General features: G+C 38.9%; 1 long non-coding RNA gene across 1 annotated transcript in view; it reads left to right on the top strand.

Moving 5' to 3' along the window:
• LOC138989179 (uncharacterized) overlaps positions 1-20,590 on the top strand; it is a 274,790-nt gene that overhangs the window by 174,586 nt on the left and 79,614 nt on the right. Inside the window, exon 10 of the long non-coding RNA XR_011465405.1 lies at positions 17,384-17,486. This is a non-coding gene — a long non-coding RNA (uncharacterized lncRNA). The remainder of the gene's footprint in view (positions 1-17,383; positions 17,487-20,590) is intronic.

Genomic DNA, 20,590 nt, shown 5'->3' with positions numbered 1-20,590 from the left:
CCTCCATAATGCTTTATTGATACATTCTGTGTGTGTGTGAGTTGCTCAGTCGTGTCCAACTCATTGCGACCCCATGGACTGTAGCCCGCCAGGCTTCTCTGTCCATGGAATTCTCTAGGCAAGAACACTGGAACCATTCCCTTCTCCAGACATTTTGTGTACAGGCTAGGTATAAATTCACTCACCTAATCTTTGTAATTATATGAAGTAAGTACCACTAACCTTATTTTACATATGAGAAAACTGAGGCATAGAAAAGTTAGATAGATTGAACAAAATTACAGAAGTAGATTAGCTTAAATTTAAACTATCTGTCTGTCTCCAAATCTCATGTCTTGATTAACTACAAGCTTAGATAAGCTAATGATTTTCTGAGGACACTGAGGTTACTGAGCCTGGATGTTCCTGAAACACTTTAGCCATTCATTACTGAGGGACATTTCTTGTCCAGATGGCTAATCTCATTAATTACACTTCTCCCAATTTCATTCTCAGCATGCAGACTTGAAGTTATGAAGAGTATCTTGCTGACACCCCATCTGCCTTACTAGAACGTCTCTGTAAGCAAAAGAGGCTCTTCTGCAACAGGAGTCAGGAGGGAATGGAAGCCAATGGGTGTAATAGTGAGAAATTGGGAGAGGACAAGAAGGAAGGCTAGGAAGTTTATGTATTGGGTCTGGCCGAAAAGTTCATCTGGGTTTTTCCATAAGTTGTACAGGAAACCCTGAATGAACTTTTTGGCCAACCCAACAGTAACTTTTATGTTCCAGTGAACAAGTAGCTAAGTTCATCCTTTTGCTCTGATGGTGATGAATCCATTTCTAAGGTCAGTGCCATTAGTGGTGTTGATGAAATTTAGACAAGGCAATATTGGGGAAGGAATAAATTTGTAGAGATCCAAGAAGCAGAAACACAAAACCTACTTTAGTAACCCTCAGCTGATGAGTAAGTTGAGAGAATAACTAGAATTTTTATAGGTAGAAGTATCCAATATGAAATGGATATTTGTCCTTGGGTTCAAAACGGAGATCTAGACTGGAGTTACCACTGTGAGAGTCATCAGATTAACCAGTGCTTGATACTTGAGGGAAATTTAATGATGAGATGGCTCAGTCAGAGTATGTAGAAGACCAGGAATACAACAGGACAGAGTTGGAATCCTGGAGAGGAGTTAAGAGTTGAGCAGGAAGAGAGTAGCCCAAAATGGAGACCAAGGTGGAGCAATGAGAAAGATGGAGGAAACCCACAAATGGAAAGATTAGAAATCAATGTTTAAGGTAATGTGCATGGTCTATGTATATCTGGTTCATTATAGGTATTTTTTCGACAGTATACACACCAATAAATTCTGGATGAAATAAATGGACCAATGGTTATATTTTCTAACAAATCCTTTAAGATGCTTGAAAGACAGTTTGGTAACATGTAAAGGACCCCAAGTTTTACAACTAAGAGCTCTGCACTTATTCTTAGTTATTAATATACTGTGTGTTTGTGACCTACTTTCTCTGAGCATCAATGCTTGTGAAAGTCTTTTATACACAGAAAAGCACTATATCAAAAAGGATTATTGTTTTTTTAAAAAGTTTGACATAAGAAGCTTAACTATTTATATTTAAACTTCATTATTTAAAAATGTATAATCTGTGACAGAGCAAGAGTTTTTAAAACTGTGATTTCATAGGCTCATGTGTAGTATAACTAAGATGACAGTGGAGATAATTGGTCTTAAACTTTAACTCGGTTTCACTTTTATAAAAGCTTTATTCTTAAAGAAATTGTGTTTGAGAGTATTTTATTCACTGTTATCGGGGATATTTGTTTATGAATTTCTGTCCATTTTGTTCTGTATTTTCCAGCAATATTCTATGGTACATCAGGACCATTTTCACAGGGAACTGTCCCTGTATTATTAAAAGTAATGATTTTCTTAAACCTAAATTTTGCCTAAAATCGTATTGCTTGGTACTGCTACCATAGGTTTTATTCCTTTGGTAGTGTCTTGGTTTATTTTTTCCCCTGTTTATTCAACATAATTCTTCTATATTTGAGTATTAAGTATGTTTTGTGTAACTGGCAAATGCATTTTATCCTATCCTAGAATGTCTGTTTTCTTAAGTTTGAGATTAATATTTTCTATTTCTTGTAATCACTGATTTGGATTCATTTTGACCCTCTGAATTTATCTCTTCCATTTAGCATGTTTTGTTTTGTGTTTAGCTTCTCTATGTTTGTTTGAAAACTTATTCTGAATAATTACTTAGCTTGCATAAAATTATAGACTGACTTTTATCATTGTCTTCTGGCCTCTGATTTTGCTGATGTGAATCTACAGTCCTTTTAATTGTTATTCTTTTATAGGTAATCTCTGTTTCTCCAAGTTGCTTTTAAGATTTTTCTTTTTGGTATTGTATTCTGAAGTTTCATTCTGATGTGACTTGGTGCAAATTTATTTTTTTATTCCTGCACAGAATTAACTTTATTTGCTTAAATTGTGGACTAATTTTCTGTTCTGGAAAATTCTCCACTATTAATGTTAAATTTCTGTGTTGCCACCATTCTCTCTTAATCTTTCTGAAACTCCTATTAGAAGTATGTTAGTTTTCTCAATTTATCCTCTTTATGTTTTAACTTTGTATTCATATTTTCTATTTTTTTATGGCTCTGGGTAATTTTTCTAAACCATTTTCCAGTTCATTTGCCTTCCTTTTCACTATGTTTATGTACTGTTTTACTCATTCCTTGAATTTTAGATTTTATTGACAGTGTCTTTTTTAATTTCTAGAAAGATATTTGATTATTTTACTAATCTGGCTTTTAACATAGTGTCATTAATTTTCTTAGTGCTTTATTTCATATTCTTGTTTATTTTTAGGTATTAACGTATTTCTTATACTATTTTAAGATTTTAAATAGCCTACTGATTATCCTCTTTTATTTACTGACTTTCTCATAGTGACTCATTTCCTTTAATGGTTTAAAATTCCTTGGGGTTAGCTCATACACTTATTTATCTGGGAAAGTCACATGTGATCTGGATTTTGCTTATATCTTTTTTGTTTTGTTTTGTTTTGTTTTCCATTTACTACTTTGAGAAACATTAGTTTCTGTGTGCTTTTCTTTTTAAAATTGATTTCCCAGCTTGAGAGTCTTGTGCCAATTGTGTAGTGCACATTTAGGTCTCACACCTAATTATGTATACAATTTTAATTTCTCTTGGGAAATTTAACTTTTCCCTATTCAGTGTTTTGAACAGACTATAGGCTTCCTTGTTACCCCTAGAAACTTTTTCATAGAAAACATGACTGTTTTAGGGTCTTGGCTTTATTTAAGTGCTTTATTTCCATGTCTCATGTCCCTGAATGAAACTAGGTATTAAAAACCTAACCTTTTTCTCTCAAGATCTATACTGGGATCCAATGGTTTCTTTTCCTCCCAGTGGCAGAGGCATCAACTCTTATATTTACTCTCTTATTTATTAACTTAGTATTTCCTTTCAGATTAGTTTTATATTTAACAAATGTTATACTTCAGCAATACATAAACCGTGAACATCCAGATGTTCAAGCTGGTTTCAGAAAAGGCAGAGGAACCAGAGATCAAATTGCTAACATCCACTAGATCATCAAAAAAGCAAGAGAGTTCCTGAAAAACAATTATTTCTGCTTTATTGACTATGCCAAAGCCTTTGACTGTGTGGATCACAATAAACTGTGGAAAATTCTGAAAGAGTTGAGAATACAGACCACCTGACCTGCCTCTTGAGAAGTCTGTGTGCAGGTCAGGAAGCAACAGTTAGAATTGGACATGAAACAACAACTGGTTCCAAATAGGAAAAGGAGTACGTCAGGCTGTATATTGTCACCCTGTTTATTTAACTATTATATGCAGAGTACATCATGAGAAACACTGGGCTGGAAGAAACACAAGCTGGAACCAAGATTTCCGGGAGAAATATCAACAACCTCAGATATGCAGATGACATCACCCTTATGGCAGAAAGTGAAGAACTAAAAAGCCTATTTTTTTTTTAAGTTTTTATTTATTTATTTTTTAACTTTATAATATTGTATTGGTTTTGCCATATATCAAAATGAATCCGCCACAGGTATACATGTGTTCCCCATCCTGAACCCTCCTCCCTCCCTAAAAAGCCTCTTGATGAAAGTGAAAGAGAGTGAAAAAGTTGGCTTAAAGCTCAACATTCAGAAAACTAAGATTGTGGCATCTGGTCCCATCACTTCATGGCAAATAGATGGGGAAACAGTGGAAACAGTGAGAAACTATTTTTTGGGGTTCCAAAATCACTGCAGATGGTGACTACAGCCTTGAAATTAAAAGACACTTAGCCATGAAATTAAAAGGCACTTACTCCTTGGAAGGAAAGTTATGACCAACCTAGATAGCATATTAAAAAGCAGAGACATTACTTTGCCAACAAAGGTCCATCTAGTCAAGGCTATGGTTTTTCCAGTAGTCATGTACTGATGTGAGAGTTGGACTCTAAAGAAAGTTGAGCACCAAAGAATTGATGCTTTTGAACCGTGGTGTTGGAGAAGACTCTTGAGAGTCCCTTGGACTGCCAGGAGATCCAACCAGTCCATTCTAAAGGAGATCAGTCCTGAGTGTTCATTGGAAGGACTGATGTTGAAGCTGAAACTCCAATACTTTGGCCACCTGATGCGAAGAGCTGACTCATTTGAAAAGACCCTGATGCTGGGAAAGATTGAGGGCAGGAAAAGAAGGGGCTGACAGTGGATGAGACGGTTGGATGGCATCACTGACTCAATGGACATGAGTTTGGGTAAACTCTGGGAGCTGGTGATGGACAGGGAGGCCTGGTGTACTGCGGTCCATGACGTCACAAAGAGTCTGACACGACTGAGTGACTGAACTGAACTGAACTGATATTTACCAAGCATTTTTATATATATTTGAAGTGTATGTAGTATCTGCACCAACTGAGCCAGTCATTCTTCTAAAAGACAATATATATTAAGCTAATTTTAATTAACATATGAATTTTTGGGGAAAAAGATCTATTTTCAAATAGTTCAGTACCTTTATTTAGGTAATTTATCATTCCTCACCCAATCATTCTGAAATACAGTATTTAAAATTTGTGGAATAGGTTTCATAAGAATATATACACAGCTTAATTGTAATAGAAACATTTCAATCTGGATAGAATATTTTGTCAACTTTCCTTAAAACTATATACTTTGGCACTGAATGTAAGAGAAAGTGATCATTGTGCTTTGCTTTGCAGACCTTATTTCACTGGCCCTTTCTAGGAACCTGACACTGCTACTTTTTCCTTTTTCTTTTTTGTACTCTGCCAAAGTGTTACCCAAAATTGATGATATTTCTTGGTCTCAATCTGCTGCTTCTGACACACCCGACACTTGCCCCTCCTGCCGCACTGGAATTTTGTCCAGCCTTTCTGTCCTGAATGCCGCCTCTACCTACTTCCCACCTCACACCCATCCTGTTATGTGGAGCTGCTCCTTTAGGGGTCAGCAAACAGCACAGATGTTTTATTCTTGAATGAATGAAGAGGTGGACTTGAGCTGCTGAGGCCCCCCTAAAATATGTTGAAATCTTAGCCTGCAGTGTATGTGACTCGATTTGGAAGTAAGTTCTTTGTAGATCTAATCAAGTTAAGATGAGGTCATTAATGTTAACCTCTCAGTCATGTCCAACTCTTTGCAGCCCCATGGACTGTAGCCCACCAGGCTCCTCTGTCCATGGAGTTCTCCAGGCAAGAATACTATCTGACTGTCTGACTTAGTATGATAATCTCTAGGTCCGTCCATGTTGCTGCATTCATTCTTTTTTATGGAGTTCTCCAGGCAAGAATACTGGAGTGAGTAGCCATTCCCTTCTCTAGGGGATCTTTCCGACCCAAGGATAGAACCTGGGTCTCCTATGTTTCAGGCAGGCTCTTTACCATCTGAGCCACCAGGGAAGCTGCAGCCACCAGGCCGTAGGGTGAGCCCCAATTCAAAATGATTTCTGTCTTTATAAAAAGAGAAAAATGCCAAGTGATGGCAGAAACACACAGGGAGAATACCACATGATGATAGAGGTAGAGACTGGATTGAGGCAACTATATGAGAGTGATGCTAAAGATTAATGGCTTCTCCCAGAATTTAGAAGAAGCAAGAAAGGATTTTTGCCTATAGGCTCCAGACGGAGCAGGTCCTGCTGACAACTCAGTTCAGACTTCTGGCCTCCAGACTGTGAGTCAATACACTTCTATTGTTTTAAGCCACCCACTGTGTGTTACTTTGTTTTAGGAGCCCAAGGAAAGTAATGTAGGTTTGTTTAGGGCGAGCCTTACTGTTCTGCATTAATGAGCTGGAATCTCCTAAACCTTTAACCTGCTGAAGATCACAAATCCTATTATCAGACTTGAAAACCTTTTAAGATGAATAATTACCTGCTTCCCTTTTGTTCTGTTTTCCCCTCATAACTGGACATTTTTTCTTATGCTGCAGGAGAGACTCTTTTCATTCTGGGAGACAAGATTTCCCACCCGGTATTTGCTCCGTCTGGGTCACTTCTAAGGAGTCACTTTGGACTACCGCCCCATCTTGCCCATGTGGCACCTCTGGACTCTCTATCTCTGGAGTTCATCCGGAAATAAAAGGTTGACATGGTCAAAAAGGATAAAATAGGTTATTCTTTTGTTCCTATCAGATTTTGCCTTACAGTATTTTCACCTGGCCTCTCTGTTTATGCTATATCCAAGAAAAGTCAAACAAGAGTAACCATGTACTTTTTCTTTGGAGTCTATCACCTCTCTGCTTTAAAGAAAGTGGGAAAATGTGAGCTGACCCATCTGAAACTCTTTCTGTGGATAACAGCTATGCAACAGCATCTCACTGCCTTCTGATGGAAGTGAACCCTTATGGATTGCTTTAAAATAACGTGGAGTGGGAGAAAAGAAGAATCCATCCTGCCCTTTCTATAAAGGTCAGACTGACTGACTACCTCAAATGATCACACTTATTTTACTTATTCATTTTGTCCAAGCGAGGATGAATATATTTCTGGTTTCTTTTTTTCCTCTAGTGACCTTCATCCACCCACTTACCACCTTTTCTTCTTAGTATGTTTTCTCCTTGCTGCCTCACCCACCTACTTACTTCCCATCAATTTCCAAAAGAAAGCTTTGCACAGAGGATGTGCTGGTTAATAATGGTATTAAGTTGGAAAGGTATGGAAGGAAATGAAAGCTGTTTGTCAAATATGAGTGTTTTGGGAGTTGGAGTGCCAGGAGAGAATAGGTACCCCTGTATCTCAACGCATGTACCCCCTTTGTCTTTCCTTCAGTCTTCTCCACTAGATGCCTTGTCATGGGTTCATGGCCTCAGGATGAAGAAGCTACAGCTTCTCACATCTTCTGGAACAACCTGTACCCATTATCATTTTTGAGAAGTCTGTATTCCCTTTTATTCTGTGTACCAGGTCCTAAAGGATGAATGAATGTATAGGGTCCCCTTCCTTCACATTGGTTTAAATCCTGACTCTAATAGCTATAATCAAATTGTTTAACTTCTTTAAGTTCTAATAAATTTCTCTTTTTTTAATTAAAGTATAGTTCATTTACAACATTGTGTTAGTTTCAGGTGTACAGCACAGTGATTCAGATTTTATATGTGTGTGTATTTACATACTGGGAGCTTCCCAGGTGGCTCAGTGGTAAAGAATCGCCTGCCAATACAGAAGATGCAAGAGATGTGGGTTCGATCCCTGGGTCAGAAGATCTCCTGGAGGAGGAAATGGCAGCCCACTCCAGTATTCCTGCCTGGAGAATCCCATGGACAGAGGAGCCTGGTGGGCTATAGTCCATAGGGTTACAAAGAGTTGTAACCCTATGGACTATAGCACATGAATACACATGGACTGAGCACATGAATTCATATTACACATATACATTCTTTTCCAGATTCTCATCCATTATAGGCTATTACAAGATATTGAAAATAGTTTCCTGTGCTATATAGCTGTAGAGTAGGTCCTTGTTTTTATTTATATTATACGTAGTAGTGTTCCTGTTCAGTTGCCCAGTCATGTCTGACTCTGCAATCCCAGAGACTGTAGCCCACCAGGTTCCTCTATCCATGGGATTTTTCAGGCAAGAATAGTAGAGTGGGTTCCCATTTCCTTCTCCAGTGGATCTTCTCAACCCAGGGACTGACCCTACATCTCCTGTGTATCCTGCATTGCAGGTGAGTTCTTTACCACTGAGCCACTGGGGAATATCTGTTAATTCCAATTCCTAATTTATCCCTCCCTCTCCTACTTTCTCCTTTGGTAAAGACCAAAGGAGAATTTGTTTTCTAAGTCTGTGAGTCTATTTCTGTTTTGTAAATAGGTTTATTTGTATTACTTTTTAGATCCCACATATAAGTGATATTATATGATATTTCTCTTTCTCTGACTTAGTATGATCTCTAGGTCTGCCCATGTTGCTGCATACATTCTTTTTTATGGCTGAATAATATTCCATTGTGTGTATGCACCACATCTTCTTTATCCATTCATCCGTCATTGAACCTTTAGGTTTCTTCCATATCTTAGCTATTGTAAATGGTGCTGCAATGAACATTGGGTTGCTTGTATCTTTTCAAATTAGAATTTCCATCTTTTATGGATATATGCTCAGGAGTGGGGTCTCTGAATTGTATGATAACTCATTTGTTATCTGTAAAGTAGTACTAAAAATACCCTCCTTGGTGAATTGGTGTAGGATTAGATGACAATGTTCGTGGCCTTGAACAACACTCACTAAAACAGATAATAGTTTGTCACTGATATTGTTGATAACATTTGACTCCATGGCTCATTTCCAGTTGGCTGTCAATATTATGCTTTTTAACAGATTCTTGTGTAATTCCACGAGGAAAGAGAACGTTTGTCTACGTATGAACCATTGTGCTAATGCTTTCTGAGGTTTCTTAGATACCGCTCACCTTTGAGAGATGGTATTGAAGGAGTAGAAGGCACCTGGGTTCTTTTGTCTCTTATTTGTGAGTGAGAAGACCTCCTTGGCAGACAAAAAAGAAAATAGGCTAGATTTGGGCCTGGGATGAAGGGCAATGGTGCTGTACCATGAGAAGGCCTTGCTGAGGGGCATTGGGAAGGCGCAGCACAAGAGAATGGGTAGATTCCCAATTGCCTAGATGCTTATTTATGCATCTTTCCCCTAACACTTCTGTGAAGTAGATATCATACTACTTTTGCAGGTGGTTACCTATGGTGCTAAGCTTGCTCTCTCCATGGTCATGTAGTGGAAGGGCAAAGATAATGCCTAAGGGATTTCTTCCATCTTTCTCCATAGGGCTAAACAAACGACTCTTTGTATGTACCTCCAAAATGAATTTAAAATTACATAGAAGTGAATAAGCTTTTCATTTATACTGAAGTGGGAGAAATTTCTGTCCCTTTAAATTGAAAATATAAAAAATGACAAAGAGTTGTAGAATAAGTTTTTTATGTGTTGTTAAACATGCATTTATATGTTGTTTCTGCATTTTGGTGAGGAAAATGCCAATTAAATAAATTAGTTTAGATGACCCATGGTTTATCATCTTACAATCTTTTTTCCTTTTCTTACATTTCTTTTTCTACATCTGTTAGCAGGTTTTTATGGTCCATGACTTTCTCCCACCCCTTTAATAATACTGTTTTGAAATAAACAGCAAGAGAAAGCAAGTAGGAATTTCATCTTCAGATGTTATTTTCTTTCTGCCTCTAATCAGTGGTTTGCTGCTTTGTTAACTTCATCTTGTCGTGGGATAAAAGTGAAATAAGTCTTTATAAAATATATCATCGATTTTACTAACTCTAAAAATGAACATGAACAATTATGTAACCCTTAAATGTCTTGGGCTTGAATAAATGCCAGGGGAAATTCACAAGGAACAAAGGATATATTTAATCCCTTACTCTTACTGTCTTTCTCTAGGGCACTGTGGTCAAAGGAGCATGTAGCTGGAGACAGGATAATTGCCCTGAATTCCAGAGTCAGCCTTTGCTAGCAGTGGGAAACGGGGAGTCATTTAACTCATTGAAAAAATTAAACTTACTGAAATTTCAGTTTCTTTCCCAGTATATGGTAGAAGTTGTAACTTCTATTTAACTGGTTTATAATGAGGAACAAAAGAGATAATTGGTATAGTGCATGCATGCTAAGTCACTTCAGTCGTATCTTTGTGACCCTATGGACTGTAGCCTGCCAGGCTCCTCTGTCCATGGGATTCTCCAGGCAAAAATACTGGAGTGGGTTTCCATGCCCTCCTCCAGGGGCTCTTCTCCACCCAGGGATCGAACCACATCTCTTGTGTCTCCTGCATTGGCAGGCAGATTCTTCACCTCTGTACCCCCTGGGAAGCTACAGTAAAGCACAGTGACTTTTATAATGAGGGTGGGCCTCCTCCAATCAGTTGAAGGCTTTAGTGGAAAAAGACTAACTTCCTAGAAGAGGGAATTCCGCCAGCAGATTGCCTTCAGATTGGAACTGCTACTCTTCTGTGGATTCCAGGCTGTTGGCAGACTCTGCAGATTTTGGACTTGCCAGCCTCCAAAATACCATAAACCAATTTCTATTTATCTTTCTCTATGTTCTTGTTGTTCCTCAGTCACCCAGTCGTGTCTGACTCTTTGCCACCCCGTGGACTGCAACACCCCAGGCCTCCTTGTCTCTCACCATCTCCCAGAGTTTGCCCAAGTTCATGTTCATTGCATCGTTGATGCCATCCGGCCGTTTCAGCCTCTGACACCCTCTTCTCCTTCTGCCCTCAATCTTTCCCAGCATCAGGAACTTTTCCAATGAGTTATCTGTGTGTATTAGATGACCAAAATACTGGAGCTTCAGCTTCCATTTTGAACTATTATAAGAGAAGTTGTTATAAACATTTGCATATACATCTTTGTGTGGACATATGCTTTCTTTCCTTTGGGTAAACATATAAAAAAGAAATTGCTGGGTTGTAGAGTAGTGTATATTTATCTTCATAAGAGTATAAGAGGTGGCCAAACTGTTTTCTAAAGTATGTTCCCGTGTATCATGTATGAGGGCTCAAGTTGCTTCACATTCTTTCAAACACTTGGTTATGTTAGCAGTTCTGGAGAGCATGTAGTATCTCATTGTGGTTTTAATTTGCATTTGCTAATGGTTAATCATGTTGATTTGTGTGTTTATTAACCATTGGTATATCTTGGTTAAGCTCTCTATTCAAATATTTCATTCATTTCAAAAATAGCTTTGTTTTCTTTATTAAGTTGTAAGAATTCTTTATATACTATGGACACAAGTCTCTTAACAGATCTATGTTTTACAAGGGCACTCCCCAGGTGACTCAAATGGTAAAGAATCTTCCTGCAATGCAGGAGGCCCAGGTTTGATCCCTGGGTCTGGAAGATTCCCTGGAGAAGGGAATGGCAACCTGCTCCAATATTCTTGCCTGGAGAATTTCATGGACAGAGGAGCCTGGCAGGTTACAGTCTGTGAGAATGTTTTACAAATATTGTAGATTGTGGATTGCATTTTCATTTTCTTAAAAATATCTTTGAAAAGCAATTTTTTACAAATGAAGTTCAATGTATCATTTTGAGTTTTTTAAAAAATATCCTGTTTAAGAAATTTGGATTTATTCAAGGTCACAAAGATTTTCTTCTCTATTTCCTCCCAGAAGTTTTTAGTGTTAACTCACAATTTGTAAGCCTATAATGTATTTTTAGTTATATTCTATATGTGGTATGATGTAAAAATAAAGTACATTTATTTTGTCCTCTGATATTCAATGGTTCAAGTACCATTTGTTGAAAAGAGTATTGCTTCCCAACTGAATTACTTTGGAGCCACTGTTGAAATCAATTGACCATACAAGTGTGAGTTTGTATCTAAATTCTTTATTTGCTTTCATTGACCTGTGTGTTTATTTTTACACCATATCATGCTATTTTCGATCCTAAGGCAGTAAAGCAAATCTTGAAATCAGTGGAGGATGTCCTTCAACTTTGTTATTTTTTCCCAAATTGTTTTGTCTAGTCTACATCAGTTTTACAATCAGATCATCAGTTCCCAAAAAAGACTGATGAGCATTTGATTGGATTGCGTTGAATCTGTATTAATTTGGGGAAATTATATTTAAAATGTTGTCTTCTCTCTACCAAAAAAATGTTAAAACCAATAAATGATTTTACCAAAGTTCATGGATTGGAAGAATTAATATTGTTAAGATGTTCATACTACCCAAAGTGATCTACAAATTCAATGCTATCACTATCAAAATTCTAATGGCATTGATTACAGAATTAGGAAAAAAGTCCTGAAATATGTATGGAACTACAAAATATCCCAGATAACCAATGCAATCTTGAGAAAAAAGAACAAAGCTGGAGATGTCACATTTCCTGATTCCAAACTATATCACAAAGCTATTGTAATCATGAGTATGGTATTGGCATAAAAACATATACATAGATCAATTGGACAGAATGAAGAGTCGAGAGACAAACTGATGCATATATGATTAATTAATTTTAAAAAAAGGAGCCAAGAATATGGGGAAAAGATACTCTGTTTAATAAGCAGTGCTGGGAAAACTGAATAGCCATGCTCAAAAGAGTGTCATCGAAACTTTACCTTACAGTAGTCAAAAAATTCAGCTCAACATGGCTTAAATATTTGAACATAGGATTTGAAACTATAAAACTCCTAGAGGAAAACAGGGATGCTTTAATGATATTGGCAAGGGCCAAACTCCTAGGGTCACCAGTTTTCACAATTCAGCTTTAGATGATGGTGTTCAGTTAAATTCTATATGTGTCATTTTCCTGAGTTTAGCAGCACAGTTCTTGCCATAGTCCATGGAAGACCTGAAAACACCTGGCCTCAACTGAGTGAAATCCTTACTGAACTGGTTAGATTGCATGCAAAACTAGAAGATAAGTCCCATATCAATAAGCACATAGTTTACTGGAAATTCATCCTTCTTGTTTTCTTTGGGATAGTCAGCCAAACTCAAGAGGATCCCAGAGGTTAGAGAGTTAAAGTTTAGAAGGCCACCTTTTAGAAATGCCAGGGTGAATTGAAATAATTGTCCACCTCTGGACGATGAACCATTGTGTGAGGTTATCACAGTCCCTAGAGTCAGATTGTTCAGATTTGAATCTTGACTTGAATGGCTTAGCTTCAATCTTGCCTCTTATTAGGTGCATGATTTTAACTCCTCTGTGCCTCAGTTTCCTTATCTGTAATACTGAGTATAAAAATTGTACTTTCATCATGTAGTTTTTGTAAGGAATACAAATATGAGTTAATTACATAAAAGAGTCAAGGAATACATAAAATGAGCTACAACATAGATTGAGACTTGCAAGAATATCTGACATTCAAAATATATTCAGATGTTACCATTTTATAATTTTGTTTGAAGCCTATTAATAGCCTGCTAGGGGGGTCCTGTACTACTTCAGGAAGTAAAGACATTTTTCCTTGGTTATATCTGTTTCAATTCCTTTATCTGTGCCCAGTCCTACAGGGCTTTGCTGTCAGCTAAGTTTCCAAGCTGCAAATTGAATTGATAAAATAATACTCCATGATTGCTTAAGATGTTTCTCCTCCCAGGAACATTTGCATTTTTATAGAAGACTCTGGAAGATACAAAGCCATCCTAATTCTAATGAATTAATTTCTGTTTCAGGCCTTTTGGGCAAGGCTATGCTGTACAGGGGGTACCACACTTGGCAGCCAGTGATGGAAATAATTTGGTATAGTGGTTTTCAAGCCTTGCTCACTGGCATCTCAGGGATTATGTAGGGACTAGAAAGAGCAAACTCAAAGAGCCCTGTTCCCACAGCCCCTATAGGATCATCTACATGATTTCCATATTGGACATCTGTTTCCTTTAAAGAGGAGGTGTGAAGTCCATAGGTGTAGGGTAAGATCCTTTTTTTAACTTGAAGGATGTATTGATCTATTTATATTTGGCGGGGTCTCTGTTCCTTGTGCCAGCTTTCTCTAGCTGTGATGAGCGGGGGCTGCTCTCTAGTTGCAGCGTTGGGCTTTTCATTGCCGTGGTTTTTCTTGTGGAGCACGGGCTGTGGGGCATACCACGCAGGCTTCAGTAGTTGCGGCACACTGACTTGGAGTTGTGGTTCTCAGGCCCTAGATCATGGGCTCAGTTGTTGTCTCACACAGACTTTGTTGTATGTGGAATCTTCCTGGAGCAGAAATCAAACCTGTGTGCCTCATTGGCAGGCAGATTCTTAACCACTGGACCACCAGGGAAGTCCAGATCCATTTTTTAAAAAGTGAGTGAATTTATAGAATGGAAAGATCTTCTCACTAGGAAGAACAAAGTTCTCTACTTTTGACCTTTAATTTCTCACCCTTCAGTGTTTTTCTTTTCTTTTTTTACATTCACAAAACATGCACACCTGCTAAATATGTTCATTCACTATTAGAACTGGAAGAGGGCTCGTAAAGGGCATCTTGAACAACCTCCCACTAGGGAAGAGAAGCCTACATCTTAAAATGCTATAAATGGAAATATATTGTAAAATTCCTTTAAAATACAGAGCACATCCTATAGAGACTGGCATCTGAAAATTGCCTGAGTTAAGTTACATAAAATGCCTGAGGTGGTGCAAGGTAGAGGTTGTATGCTCAGGTAAAAATGATGGGAAACATCAGCAGTGGACAGATTGCAGGGGTGGAAATAATGCCTATACTACCAGGTACTGTCTTTTCCCATCAAAAGCCTTATTTTCCCTTCCTGTGAGTAGACCTAAGACCCACCCACATTTCCAACCAATTATGTTCACTGCCTCTGATACTTTCTCTGCTTCACTGGCCTATGGTAATGAATCATCAACAGAGAATACAATAAATCCCCATTAATTTATACCTGGGAATGACTGGCCAAAGTAACTGAGTAGGACATTGGTTGTGCTTTTTGGGGTGGAAATAGGTCAAGAACTGTCCATGATCCCCAGTCTTGATCAATCCTTTAAACAGGTTCCAAAGGGAGCTCGTAGTTGTGCTTGTACCTATGAATTTTGTAATGTTCTTATGTGAGTGGAGTGATGGTGGTGATGGAGCATAGAAGGGAACACATTCATAGAGATGTTCAGGCCAGCATCATCCAAGTATGTTGACCTTCTAGATGGAATTGAGAACCTTTCTAACCAGCAGTATGTAAAATCCCAGATCAGGTTCTTCCTTGCCTGACTTGGACTGTAGTCTAAATCTGGGCCAATCACCATGACCAGTATTACCTGGGTATTTGTCAAGATTTGGTTCCCAGGCCACTTTTAGTGGTCAGGGAGTCAACTTATTAGGAGTGGCAACTCCACCAGGATTGAGCAGAAATGATAAGGGGAAGTTCATAATAAGGACAGAGGTTATTGTTGACAGAAGTGAGAGAAGGGATGCTGGCATGTAAAAACATTGGTTATCCCTAAGTCCCTTGGCACGTTGGACTCACCTGGGAAGGTTTAAAAATTACTGTTGCCTGAGTCTCACCTCCAGTGGTTCCGATTTAGTTCTTCTCAGGTATGGCCTTGGCACTGGGATTTTAAAAAGCCCCTCAGGTGATTCTAATGTGCAGCCAGGGTTGAATCCTTGCCCAGTGGTTTCTCCAGGTCATCATTCTGCACATTACCAAACATTAATCCAGAGTCTCAGTCCTCTGCCTCGAACAAACCCTTGATTCCACCTGAATGAGTTCAAGACTCACTGGACTTGACTTCAACTTCTCTTTTCAGTCTTATCTACCACTACTGTTTTATTCTCACCCTATATGCCAGCCAATGGGGAGTATTTGCTAGTTTCTAAATATCTGTAAAATGCCTGTAGTCTCTCAGGGTTATTATCCCATTTCTTTGACTTAGAACAGAGCTGTCCAAAGAATTTTTTTGCAGTATGGACATGTTTTTCTACACTCTCCAATATGGTCACCACTGGCCACACATGTGGCTAGTGAGACCTGAAGTGAAGTTAGTGTGACTGGAGTTTAAATTTTATTTCAGTGGGTGTGTGTGGCTGTGCTCAGTCACATCTAACTCTGCAACCCCATGGACTTTAGACCTTCAGTCTCCTCTACTCACAGAATTTTCCAGGCAAGAATACTGGAGTGGGTAGCCATTCCCTTCTCCAGGGGCTCTTTCCAATCCAGAGATAGAACCTAGGTTTCCTGCATTGCAGGTAAAGTCTTTACCACCTGAGCCACTAGGAAAGACCTTTATTTCAGTTTACTTAACTTTAAAGAGTCACATGTGGCCGTAGGCTACTCTGTTCAGACAGGGCTTATAGATTGTTTCATTCAGTGCATCTCAGTCAACACTCTGTCAAAATTTACAAAGTTCATTTTTATATAACCCACCCATCCTGAGGTTTTCCCTGAAGTCTCCAGCTAAGAGACTTCTCATCATATGTTAATTACTGAGGACTGTGAAAGTGAAGTGGCTTGGTCTTGTCCAACTCCTTACAACCCCATCAACTGTAGCCTACCAGGTTCCTCCATCCATGGGATTTTCCAGGCAAGAGTACTGGAGTGGGTTGCCATTTCCTTCTCCAGTGGATCTTCCCAACCCAGGGATTGAACGCATGTCTCCCACATTGTAGGCAGACGCTTTACCATCAGAGCCACCAGGAAGCCCACTGAGGACGTAATTGGCCCTAGAAGAGGCATTGATCTGTCCTGCCACACCATGTTTTTCTTTCTCTCACCCGTGACCCCACTCCTGATGTTAGAAATTTATTGAGAGGAGAGATTGATTAGAAGCTTGCACTTACTAAAAGCTCAATGAGCATATGTTGAATAAAGGCAGATAAAATTGCACCAACCATATATATCTGAAGCCATTTCCTTCTCCAGGGAATCTTCCCGACCCAGAGATCAAACCCCAGTCTCCTGCATTGGAAGCAGATTCTTTACCATCTGAGCCACAAGGAAAACCCACTTTTGTACTGCAGAGGCATAGATATTACTGGGCAACATACATACCCACTGAGTTGCCTATGTTCAGAAGTGTCGCCAGTTGGATGGAAAGGCACATGTACTGGCTGTGTGAGAGAAACTGGGTCAGTAGATTAGGTGGGAGAGAATGACTAATCTGTAAAGAGACCACAGGGTGTTAGCCTATTTTATTTGGCTTGGAGGCAAAAATAGTCGTGGAGCTCGGAAGTACTAATGATTTTTATTAAAGTCAGTGAGGGGGCGTGGCCCCTCAGAGTACACGAACACTTCATGAAGAATTCTGGGATCAGTCCTGATGAAACAGTTATAAATTCATCCTGACCCACGCTTTTGCTCCAGAATTAGTTTGTAAAATGATGAACTCTCACTTCCTAAATTTTCTGCAGATGCTACCGTTGCTGGGGAAATGTCACTGTTAGAGAATAGAAAACTATTATTCCAAAGAGGACTGAAGACTGACTGAATCAGGTCTGGAACATTATTGAAATGGTAAGATAAACTCAAGCACTTTCTGATAAAAGAAAAATTCTTTTTAAAATGTGCGGTCCCTTCTGAATTATGGCCAAATGTCACCGTATCATTTTCGGTGAAATTTTATCTATTAATGGCGAGGAGATGGAATGAGGCTCTGAGCTCCTCCTGGGAGCCCCAGAGCTGAGGTTGCTCTCCCTTGAGATTGCTGGTAATGGAAGCAGCTGAAGCTGGAGGTCATTAATATTTTGAGAACACCGCAAACTGACACTGTGTAATATTATGACATTTCATCCCAAGACATTTAATCTCTTTTAATCAGTGTTTATGTTAGGGATACTTCACAGTTATTTGCTTTTGCATAAAAATGGAGCACTTTGGCATGTCATTAACATCAGACTGACTTACTTTTATTATTCATTGAAATTGTTTCTGAATCTCTCTTTCTTTCTCTCTCCTTCCCTATTCTTCTCTCCTCTTCTTCCCTCTCTTCTCTTTTCCCATTTTTTCCTTCTCTTCATTGTTTTTGGCTTTTGCTTTCACTGTGCTATTTTGGAAAGCCCTTCCAGTTTTTCCCTTTGCTGATATTCTCCCAGGATGTTGATGGGATGTTGATGTTGACCTGAAGTTCTCTGGTCACCTTCTTAGTAAACTTTGATTGTAGATTCTGGATGAAAACCCATCTCATCTCTCTGAAAAATGCTCAAGGTCCCCATATCATCTGTCTCTTCTGAATGTTACTCCATGGATGACTTACCTGCTTATTTTTCCTTTTCTCCACTCTCCTCCCATTTGCTTCAGATATTGTTGTAAGTTTCTAGCATCTGTCTTCATGTCTCTAATTCTCTTTCCTCCTTGTAAGTGAGGTGCTTTATCTTGCTTTAAAGCTGCTTAAGCATTTCTTCCCAACTCAAAACCATTTCATTAAATGCAAAACTGATCATTGTTGATTATTTTATATGAAAGAACAGATATATTCCTGACCATAAGCTAGTGGTTCCACGTTTTAGTCCATGAACTTGGTGTAATTTTCTATATTTAAAACAAATGAACAGTTACATTGTACATGATAAATCTTTTCTTGTGCCAAGTGGTCAAGATCTAATCTCAGCTTGGAGAAGAGTTTCTAATCCTTGACTTGACTTTGCTGACGTTTGGGCTGGGTGATTCTTTGTTTGGGGGTGCTTTTCTGTGCACCGTAGAGTGTTCAACAACATCTCTGACCTCTGCCTATCAGATTCCAGTAGCACTTCCCAGTTGTGACCACAAAACAGGTCTCCAGATATTGCCAAATATCTGCTATGGGGTGAGATAGTCCCACATGGAGAGCCCATGGGTTTAGTGGAGTGCCCTGTCCTTTCTGCAGAGTGATGTCTAAGAGATAGGTCAGAACTTAAGGCAGGATGGAGAAGGCCTTTCCTTGAAATCCCTCTTCATCCACCTAGACTCATAGGAGAGGTCCCTATTTCCACCCTGACTCTGGACCGCTGTGCATCTACCATGAACTTCCAAATGGCTCTCAGAGCAGCCCTCTTGGCTCTGCTCTCAGGCACACAGCTCTTGCTGCATGACTGCAGAATGCTCTGTGAGGTGGCCTCAGGCTGCTTTGGTGCCACGCTGGGGAGCCAGGCCGAGGGTTAAGACACAGGGATCTTGCTGGCTCCAGGTGCTTCCCTGGGACTGGGGGCCCACTTCTCTTGGATCTGTGATTCCAGGTTCCCTCTGGGGAGACGGTTCTATAGGACACAGGGCTCAGGAATGCACTGTCATCTAAACTCGGCTTCTGTTGTGACTCTGCTTGTTCCCCACAGTCCTGGTCACCTTTTTGTAGTCTGAGGACAGGCTCGCCCGGCTCTGTCTCTGGCTTCCCAAAGATAATGTTTTATGGCTTAGAAGTTATATACTTCATAGTTATGCTTTTAACACCAAAAAATTTTCTCTGCTTCTCTGCTATATGATCTCTTCCCCGAGGCAATGAATTCTACTGAGTGAAAGGAATGGAGGGGGTGGGGGGTGGGGAACAATGAGAGAAAAAAGTTTTGGTTAAAAATGCAATTATTAAAAAAAAATTGTCACTTGTTTATTCTGTTGCTATATTTCCGTAAGAATACAGATATTTGGAAAACTAGATAAAGAGTCATTTTACTCTCAGCCTATAGAAGGATGATTATGACTGTGAGGAACCAAGAGATTCCCACGCAAACGAAGAGCTCAGGTGATGGTGGGTTCCTGAGCTGGGTGTCCGGTGCCTCGGACTCTCATGATGGAATTTGGAATTTAAGATGACACAGTAGGATTTCATCTGGGCGTTGTGGTCTTGCTTTGTTTTAGTGAGCTGAGGGCTCCTTAGGAACCCTCTGCAGTTCTGGGCATCTGGAGTCATTGCTCTTTGCAAGGTCTCTGCTCCACTCCTCACTCCTAACTCCCCACAGCATATTTGATGTATATTCCTCTTTTCTAAAGTATTAGTGTAAGCCATGAATTATTTCATGGGTTGTGATTTGTGTAGATAGCATTGGATTTCTTTTTTTTTAACTCAATACTCTGTTTGGAATATGATGGTTTTTCACTCAATACTCTGTTTTTAGAATATGATGGATCTAAAGCAATATCTCTCTTTTTTTAGTTTAAATTGCATTCCTCTGATTGCTAATGATTTTCGTCACTGATTATATATTTGGGCTTCTTTGACTCTGAACTGACTCAAATATCTTTTACTCAGTTTTGAAATTTGAGATTCTTATGCTTTCTTCATTTGCATGAGTTTCTTGTATATTCTAGATAATAATTTCCTTGTGGTTTTAGACATGGCCAAAATCATCTTTCTGCAACAGCTTTTATGTCAGCTTGATTCACAGAAATTCTTAATTTGATGTGACTAAAGCTATTAACGATGATTTTGGAATTTTGTTTAAGAAGTTCTTCCCTAACCCTAGGGTACATTATCTTCTGCCTTAATGGTTTATTTTGATTTATTTCTTTGACGAATCTGGACTTCATTCTCGTAGATGATAGTATGTATGAATTTTTCTCCACATGAGCAGTATTCCTATCATCATTTACTAAACAGTCTGACTTGTGGCACCATCTTTATTATATAATAAACTCTGAAATGTGAGTCT

Source organism: Bos mutus, chromosome 9 (genome assembly GCF_027580195.1).
Source record: "Bos mutus isolate GX-2022 chromosome 9, NWIPB_WYAK_1.1, whole genome shotgun sequence".
NCBI lineage: Eukaryota > Metazoa > Chordata > Mammalia > Artiodactyla > Bovidae > Bos > Bos mutus.
Note: the sequence above shows the minus strand (reverse complement) of the source record. Positions and strands in the feature narration are given on the sequence as shown.